The following is a 10,531-nucleotide window of genomic DNA, read 5'->3' on the forward strand; positions in this document are numbered from 1 at the left end:
CAGAAAAAATATATATTTTCATAGTTCACCAACAGCACAAAAAATTGTAGTAGTCAGATAATTAAACATAAGTTAAATCGCCTAAAATGATCAGAGTGCATGTCGCCCTCTAGTGGCTTAATAGGTACATAACATATAATGAAGATAATTCCTAAAATCCCCTAATAAGGAGATACTGACTATAGCTGCTCATATTGTTTTTTCTGCTTCTTCTGCAGAGCTGGAATCAGTGAAAAAAAAAAAGCCTATAGAGCAAAATGGCCCACCAACCAAAATCATAATTAAAAATGCTGGTAAAGCTATGTGAAGATTCAGTTCTGTCCTGTACCAGACTGGTTGCTGTGGCGACGGCTATTCAAGTGTTGACATACTCTGTTGTTAAACAATGTGGGCTGTTTCTTTTTTCCAATATTTTTGTGTTTATTTTTTCATGGTTTTGAGTGAGTCATCTTCTCAAACAGGGACAACTTGAGATGTTTACACACTTTCCCAAATGTTTTCTGAATAAATAAAATTCATATTAGACCCATTTTTTAAATATAAAAAACGGATCTCTACACAGCCCACATCATGCTGTCAGTTACATAATGAATCAAACTTGGGGAACACCAACAACTACATTTTCAAGTCGCCCACATGAAGTTTATACGACCCCAAATGAGAAATCACATTGATCTTTAAAGGGCTTTACATACCACCACATCCTCATTGTAACCTCAGTGAACTACTGTGAGTACTTGTTACTTTAAAACTGTCTTTCTCAAATTCCCAAGTCAGCATGCCCCTGAGGCCAAAGTAATTTACATCTATAGACTAAAACAACAGGATGAAAAACGAGAAGCAGGTGTAACATTCATTACCCAACAGTTGACCAGCCAGGTGTGTATTTACCGAAGAGTTTTACCGAGTTTGTCTTTAGTAAAGATAAATGTACAGGCCGTGTTCTGTTGGCACGCTATTCAACACAAAACTTCAGCACTTACACAGAGATAAGTGATGGATATAGGCAGGAGACTGGGAAAGCTGTTGGTTGGAGCATAAATAAATTAGAAAACTGTTAATGAGGAACAGAAGTGAGTTCATGGAGTGTAATTATAGTGAGATTGTAACTGCATAGGTGAGTGTGACATGAAATGATTTCCTCTTACCCTGCAGCTTTGAGTGTGCACTTACCGTGTCAATAACATACTCCTTCAAAGGCCAGTGATAACTATTTAAATAGCACAAGGTCCAAGGTATATACAGTGTGTTGAGCCTCTTTGTGTGCCAGAGAGGAGGCCCTAGGGCCTTCGAAGATATTCTAAAAAATATGATTTAAAAGGGCATCAGTTTGAATTTTATTTTAGCAATTCAAATCATGGGAAATAAACCCTTTAAACCTGCTTATTTGATTTGTGTTGGAATGTGAGAGTTCTGCTGCGTCTGTTGCTGCGAAAAAAATGTTTTATGCTTTCAGCTCTGTGATGTGTGGCACAGCTATAAATGTACAGAGGTCCGAGAGGTTTAATGAGAACTGGACACACGTTGGAGGTGGAGCCCCGCTCATTACTATGAACGTTGCTCGATGGTGCATGAAGCCCAAAAAGTGCCAATTATATCGATCATGATGTTATTATTTTTGGTGTCTTATTAGGACAAAAATTTGGATCCAATGGTCAATGTTTTACTAATTTAAGCTAAATTCCTTAATCATAAAGCAACATTTATAAAGACCCAACCCATCTTCACGTGTCAATATAATGAAGCTCAACTTTATGTTAAGCCCATGAATATAATAAAATACAAATGTGCCAAAGATCTCTATGTAGTATTAGAAAGGAGCAATGACCAATGAAATGTATTTATTCTAAACAATTGCTGAGTCAGTTTTTGTTTATGGTTTAGTTTTAAAATATGGTTATTTTATGTTTAATCTGCTTGATCCAATTTAATTTTAATATAATTTATTTGTATAGTCGGTAATGTGTTCAGAGTTTAAGAAAAACAACACAAACTCCAAACTTTCTGGTAACAAAATGACCCGGATCTTCGCTCTTCCGGGTTCTTCCACATGGAAAATGACATTAAAAGTACTTTACTCTAAGTGGTGGGCTTAGTTGTCGCTCATTATAAGACAAGTTCCACCTGTAAGTGACACAAATCACAAGCTAGGAGGATGTGGTTACTTATTAATCACCAAAGCCAATATCAAAATAAACTTTTTAATATTGGAGCAACTGAAGACTTCCAGCAAAGGTCAATTTGGTTAAAAAAAAAAACAAGCCTTTCTGGAGGCATGTCAACTAATTGCTTGGTGTTTGGCGCAGAGATTGCGCTCCTGAGTCAGATATGGATTTATATGATTTATGAAGTTTATCCAAGTTTTTCCAGTAATGCAATCATTAAAAGGTAAGTTGTTTAAAACCTAATAGGCCACCGTGCCCACTGAGGTTATAGTCGCCGCTGCTGCCAATGTTTTGTATATTACGGTATATTTGGGAACACACATAATTACCAAATCAACACATTGTGCACTTTCATTCTGCATAATGCACGTTTTCCGGAAAAAAGGCCGCTGTGCCAGTCAAATAATAAAGCACTGCTTGTGGTGATGGTCTCCAAAGCGCCATGATCGCAGGTCGCAGTCCTAAAGTGTCTGTTGAATATCAATATTCAATATTATACATGATGTGCGAGCGCGCACTACATTGTGTGTAGGCTTGATTTATATGAAATATAATATATTGAGTTTGCACCCTAGCCCCAAGTGCGCACACATCTTCAGTGATGATGCAACTATTTGTAAGTGCGCTTACATTATGATTGAGAATATAGGTATATATATGGTATATATATATATATATATATATATATATATATATATGTTTAGGTGATAACTCTCACTGTCTCCATTCTGTCTGCTCGTTGCATTGCTAAGGCTTGACCATCGTCTTGATTGTTGTTTCAGAGCTCTTATTGTGCTATGAGTCACTTTTGCAGGACAGCACTATCTAGCAACTTACTCCACCTCACATAATGGATGTGAATGATATATATGAGTATAGTATGGTACTCATAATATATAAGGACAGAGGATGTCGCATGTGCACAGATTGTAAAGCCCTCTGAGGCAAATTTGTAATTTGTGATTCTGGGCTATACAAAATAAACTGAATATATATATATATATATATATATATATATATATATATATATTATGAGTACCATACTATACTTTGGTTACTTGTTTTTTTCCCATGGATCTACTTTTTAATATTCAGTTTCCTAGTCTTGCCCTTCCCCTGTCAGCTGGACCGTTAATTGAGAAATATGTCAAATCCAAAAACACAGCCTTTTACTTTTAAACAGTATGTTTATTATTTAACAACATAGCTACAAAGCAAACGTGCATTAGAAGTTTTACAGCGCCACTGAAAAGACAAGACATACAAAAAATATATTAAATTATATATATATTAATATTTATTTTCATACACAACAAAAAAAATCATAGCCTTGTTATTAAGCATATCCCACTTTTACAAGTATATCTCTTCCGAACTGACTGTTTGCAGGAGAAATAGCTGACAATGTCAAATATGGAATATAATCCTTTTGTTCCATTAGCTTCTACATTTTAGTATTTAAATATACTTGGAACTATGCAGGTCAAAAAATATAGCAAGCCTCTCTCTGAGACTGTTTTAGATAATTCACAATGAATGCTGAGGTCAAGGCAAACTATGTCGCTCCTGTTGGCTACATCAACTCAAGCTGCACTGACCTGAAACCTTATCAAATTATTTACTGACAATAGCAAGAAGATTATCAACAAAGACACTGTTCTCCAGTTTGAATCATTTCAGAATGACCTTCCTGTGGAAGCAAAGTGAAAATCTGCAATATAAGATATACGAATCACGCATTACTGAAGCAATTTGTAAAGTCACATCGGCATCAGAGGGGAAATCTTTTAGAAAATCTTTTTGGGTAATTATAAATGATTGAGAATGTCTCATTCCGTTTGAATAGGCATTAGAGAACCCTTTCAATTCACTGTAATTTATTTTCCAGTTGGGTGCTTAATGGAATTTCAAATAAAACTCAGAGGAGAAGACATGTTTATAAAAGTGGTCATAATTGAAAAGTACAACCAAATTAAGTGGACTGTCATCACCGCAAATGACTCATCCGCTATTTCAGGATTCTTTTTCTATAACATATCACTCTTATGAGCAGGCAATTAGAAAAACAAAAATGATGTGGTCTGGGCTTTTTGAAAGTACCATAATTTACTTCAAGGTGTGCATGGGGTTGAATATACAAGCATGAAAATATGTTTTGTCTTAGCTTGTTTTGTTGTTTTGAGTGGCAACATCAATATTTAGCATAAAAGAAAAAGCCTTTTCACACCAAGCCAGTGCCTTGTTTTGCATAATTGATATGTTTTATTCATTAAATAGTAACTTTCTATGTAAAGACGTATTTGTGTACCATCTGCTCCTCGTGTGCTATCATAATTGCATAGTGAATTTCACGTAAAATGTCAAATACATAAAAACGCCTCATAATTAGTAAAGTTTTAGTACAAGAAAAAGGAATATGGATGTAGTTTTTCATACGAAAACTGACAACAGCAACAAACAACAAAATCTCACCACAATAATAAATAACCTGCACATTGACAGGGAACAACACCAATACCACAACAATGTGGTTGCCAAGCAATATCACACATCAAGAAGACAAATGGCATTATGGGTACAGAAAACTGTTTTTTTTCATACGGGCCTCCAGCCTATATACCTGTATTTACTGACGGAGAGAAAACAATACCTTCACCAATTACAGCAGCCAGCACATATTCCCCAGGCAACCAGTGAACTAATTTATACACTACACACACACACACACACACACACACACACACACACACACACACACACACACACACACACACACACACACACACACACACACACACACACACACACACGCAAACAAATCAATAGAGACACACACATTTCTCACATTTCTGAGTCTCGCTCTGATATGAATAAAAAGGTGTCATCATCATCAGCTCCGGATCTGTAATTTACCTATCATGTGTCTGTCCATGCAGACCAAGACAGCATCAGACTGATGTGACGTTTTCCTTGCGAGTAATACCTCGATATTATGACTCCACTTCAGCGTCCAAGCCAGTGCCTCAAATTAGATTTGCAGAAATTGGGGGGTTGAAAATGGCCAACTCTCCTCCAGTGATCCGTGGAATGGGCTCCGACTTGCTCCATCACGTTTTACAGCTAATTTCACGTGGCGAAATGAGAGATGCAAATATGTTTGTGGTTTCATGCATGAACCAAGATTTATGGCTGCTGTCTGGGGCCCTCATAGGTCTCCTAACACTTCCGCTCCCATCCGTCTTGTGATAAATCCCTCGAATTAGCGCCTCCCTTTAAGTCACTCGGCAGCTATTAGGTGCATGAGAGGAGCCTGAGCATCGTCTCCTGTAAACTACATTGCATCACTATTTTACACTTTTTTTTTTTCACGACTAAATCAGTTTACAAGTGAGACTTCCGTGCCCCATTTATGCCAAAAGAAGCTGCTGAACATTAGATTTCCAGGCGACTGTAAACTCTCCAGTACAAGTCAATTTAAGAAATGATCACATCATTCCAAATGAAGGCAATATAATTATTGACATTCCGGGGAATTAAACTTATTTGCTTACTCACAGAGAGTTAGATTAGAAGCTGTTTATGTTAGCTTAGCTTAGTACGATTACTTAAAACCATGGGAAAGGGCTTCATTTTGTAATCTATTTCATTATCTCTAACATATCATTGTTATTAAAGTCTGTGAGTGGGCAATTAGAAAAAATGATGTGGTCTGGGCTTTTTCAAGCTACCGTATCTTACCTCAGGGTGTGCATGGGGTTTAATATCCAAACATGAAAATATACTTTGACTTGTAGAGGAAAGCTTGTTTTGTTGTTTTGAATGGCAACATCACTATTTAGCATAAAAAAACAGAACTTTATTTTTTCATATATTTAATACAGTAAATATTTACTTTCTCTGTGACTTTCTAAAGCTTATGAATTATTGTCGTTAAATTCATATAAAGGTGTGAAAGTAGTTTTTATGGGGCATTCTTTCTATCTTCCTGGACATTTGTCCTCATTGTGAGGTTGCTAGGCAATTAGAGGAGACTCCTGTATAGTAGCGTTTAGATATTTTCACATACAGGCCTGGTCAAACCAGCTAATAAAACCAGTGAGATTTCAGAGCAAAATTTGTACATTAAATTATGGCGAAGGCAAAGTGAATGTGCATAATTTTTTTAGGAGGCTGCACTGGTGACCAATAGAAGGCCGTCTTGACCTTTTTGACAGTACAGAATACCTGGCTTCTAAGCTATGAATATTTGTATTACGGAGTCTCAGATGTTCCAGCCATGCACTGTAATATATTCTAGAAAACCTAATGTCTCGTACAAAGGTCAGATACGTTTTGTCCATTATTTCCATATGAGTTGTATTCTTACAATGTGTGAAACAGAAAAGTAACAAAACAAATATATTTTCCCAGTCCCATCCAGCCTCAAATACTGCTCCAGCTCTCAGCCTCCTACACAAATCTAAATTGGTTCCCGGCTTCATGATGGGTTAGGGTGTTGCAGCATTACTTAATCGTGCCGTTGTTGTAGGAGGAAGTGTTGCTGCTTACCGATCAGGAGATAAGTGCATCCGTGTGCACTTCTGGTATTTGAAACAAAGTGAGTGTTAGTCACCTAAGCTGCTGTCTCACGTTCAATATAGCTTCATTTGAAACAGCTGGGGGTCGATGGTGGAGAAAATACAATCACTGATGGCATACAATGTAACACAGCACCCATTGTATCATGATTTCAAATCATATTGCAAACAGGAATTCACAGAAGTGGACTCCTTAATGTCGTAAACAGAGTGAATAACCAGAGGGGCAATATGAAAATGACAGCAAAGCAAAATGCAAATGCTGCCGCATTATTAATGACCTTTTCAATTTTAGTGACAAGCCATTAGATCATAAACCAAAGCCCACATTGATACAAGCCTGGGAGGAACAGTCCTGGCTGAGTGTCACTTTAATAAATGGGGGATTTCTGGTTCATCAGCTATTGTGATTTTTGCTTTAAAGCAAATTACATAAGTCACTATATGACACACATTTTTCAAGTAGCAGAGAAAGGTGCAAATTGACAACATCTTAAATTTACATGTTTATTTCTCTCATGCCCTTTAATGCTGATATCAAATAATCAGCATACCTTATATATTAAATGAACTAAAATAACTCAACTATGTGACATTTAAACTAAAATAACTCAACTATGTGACACTTTCCCAATTTCTGTATTTTTTGCGGTTCTTTTTTTCATGCAAAAGAAGTTTGCTGATAGGAAAAAAAATCCCAGAATTTGATTGACTTGTATGATGTTTATTTTTATTATTATTATGGTTTTGTTTTGTTTGTTAACTTTCTAGGCATACAGTGTTTCCAAGCAACCAGCCCTCCTCTCACTAAAAGAAACAAAAGACTATAGCTCTTTTATATTACCAGCAGAAAATAGCATGCGCAGGCTAGTACACACAACAACAGTTATTTAATCACACCCCATGCAATTAGCTACACATTGACATTCACTGTAAATCATTATTTAATCTTAAAAAACCTGCTGTGCCAATGCTCTACGGAGGAGAATACTACCATGGGTATTGAGCAATACATTTAAAGAGGTACATCATAAAAATGCACATAAAAATGTGCGCGTCTAAGGAGAGGATACAGACATCGAGAATGTTTATTATTTTATGAGTGCCAAGATTTACAAGATTATTAAAGCATCCTGGGGTTTGTTTCTTTTGCCAGCCTGTGGTGTGATATATATATATATATATATATATATATATATATATATATATATATATATATATATATATATATATATATAGTATAAACATTGAAAAGAACCAACCGTCCATAGAAAAATGAAAATAAATGTGGCTCCTTAAAAAGCAACATTTAAGAGCGTATATGTGTAAAAGAGAGGCCATTTTCTCCTGGAGTCTTCCTCTTCCAGGTCAGTTTATTAATGGCTGCATCTAGCTCTTCTGCACCCTTTTCTTAAAAAAGGAGCATCCCCTCAGGTCCTTCATCATTAACAGGCTGCTTAAAAGACACCCGGTGCATTCAGGGTCTTCCGCCTCTAATATCACTCTTTCCTTTTCCCCGGAGACCTTTAGAATAAACAGTGAGCAATAGCTTAATAAATTGTTGTAAAAACCAGCTGAAGCTGCTGTTTACCTGTAAAACGACAGGCTGTGTTTTTCATTTTGACACACAGGGGCCAATATAGTAGAGAGGTCGGGTGGATGCTGGACACGCTTCAAATCAGCAGGTGGCACTCTCACGTCAGTAAACTAGACACGGTCTTGTGTATGGTGACGGGATGTGAGGGAGCTGATGTGTTTTCCTTTTAGTTTATCTTAAGCCTTTCAGAGAGAACAACTTCCATCATCTGGATTATAAGAACTGGGTTTCAAAGATAAGCCACATCAGACCAACACAGAGAGATTCAATTTTTTCTTTCATTTTATGGACAAATTACTCGTAAATATTGTTTCATACTCGACCAATATGAGTGCAGCTATATCCCACTTTCATTTCTTGGATAAGCTCCCAGTTCTCTACAGTGTGAAATCACTTTAACATGAGCGTTAGATATAGCAGCGGGAGCTTAGATATTGATGCATTGTACAATAAACACCTTTTATATTTCCTATCCTTTCTGCTTGCACTGTCATACTCTATGTGTATTAATTAAGTGAATGGAGACATGAATCAAAATACTTCTTTTTAATAATATAATGTCATATAATGGGGTAGTTTACACTGGTGACACAGACACATGCAGCTTGTATCTTTACACAAAAGTTGCATGTAATATCATTTTTGTTACAAAACAATGGTATACTCTGTTCACTGTTTTATTGATTACCAGGATTCATAATCTGTAATCTTGCTCAACTTTTCATGGAAACACACTCACTGTTCGTTCATCAAATAATGGAGTCATTCCACATCCCGGTTCATGAGTTTGCCTCAGAAATAACTTAATATTTATACAAAAATTATAGCTGCAGCCTTGACAGTTACTTTTCTCTGCAATTCTCATGAATATTAACAAAGACGGAATCAGCTTTTGCTACACCTGAATGCATCACGGCCAGCTTATAGCAGAATGACAATTATAAAATCTGTTTCACAAATCTTCAGCTCTCGGTGTAGCAGAGGTGAAGTCCGGAAGCTGCTGCACCCTCTCAGCAATAATTGTGTGTCTATCCGGGCTTTACAGTGAAAATATATTCGTGCTACAATTCCCAACAAGCTGCTTTAAGCCAGTAGAGAACTCCGATCAGCAGGAATAACAGCCTCCAAATCAAACCCTTGACGAGCTAAAGGCAATAAAGTCCCCAGAAAGGCAGAGGTCATGCACTGGATGAAATTAGATGAGCATTTCCAATTTTACCTCGCACCTAAACACCCATCTATTAAGATTCAGGGTTATCTATACACCTGCCCCCTTTTGCAGTTTCCTTGTGGTTGAATTCTCCAGAGACTAGTGCAGCAACTTCCTTCATATTTAATGGAACGTGACTGAGGTGTTAACAGTGTAGCAGAAAAAGAAAACACACTCCGACTGTCTCGCCCAGACACCTCTGAAGATTAATAGTCTGTGGACGTGTACTTCTTTTATGAGCGAAATGCACTCTTTAAAATCCGGTCAAACTCCGTCGACCTCGCGTTCTAGTGGAAAAATACGTCATCTAGGACTAAACGCTTTTCCCAAAGTCATTCAAATTTAACACTGAGCAGCGCTAGGAGAGATGCACATTTTTTATTTATTTTTTTAAGGCTGAGCAGTGAAGGCCTGTCTCCTTTAATTTACAAAGTGGAAGATTCGCTCTCTGCACGCACAAATTTCTCACTGCATACCCCATTTCTGGTGAGATGAGGTGGAAGTGCGATGCAGAGTGAGGGAGGAGGCAGGGATGCTAATAGCTCCATCCGAAAGACTGACTTTGAAATGCATCTCCTGTGAAAAGGCATCTCACCGCTCACACACTGTCACACACTGTCACACACTCTCTTTTGGGGAGTTTAATCAGCAAGCTTCCGTTTAAATGACATTGTCAGAGAGGAGAGGACACTCCCATTTTATAAATAGAACATCGACATTTATGGCTGGATGGCCATCATGGCTGTTTACATGTTGGCTCATTATCTATTTGGCTGATGGAACATGCAGATTGTGATAATTAGTTGATTACTGTGTGTTTAGACGTACTGAGGAGCAGCCTAAATACACACAGGAATTCACATTTCTCATGCTAATGTGTGAGCCGATCCTTCATCTTAATGTCCTTGAGCGTGTAATAAATATAGGAAAGACATAGCAGAGAGGTGTGTGACTTAAATTTAATTCAGATTCCCATAAGTCT

This window comes from Anoplopoma fimbria, chromosome 1 (assembly GCF_027596085.1).
Source record: "Anoplopoma fimbria isolate UVic2021 breed Golden Eagle Sablefish chromosome 1, Afim_UVic_2022, whole genome shotgun sequence".
Classification (NCBI taxonomy): Eukaryota; Metazoa; Chordata; class Actinopteri; order Perciformes; family Anoplopomatidae; genus Anoplopoma; species Anoplopoma fimbria.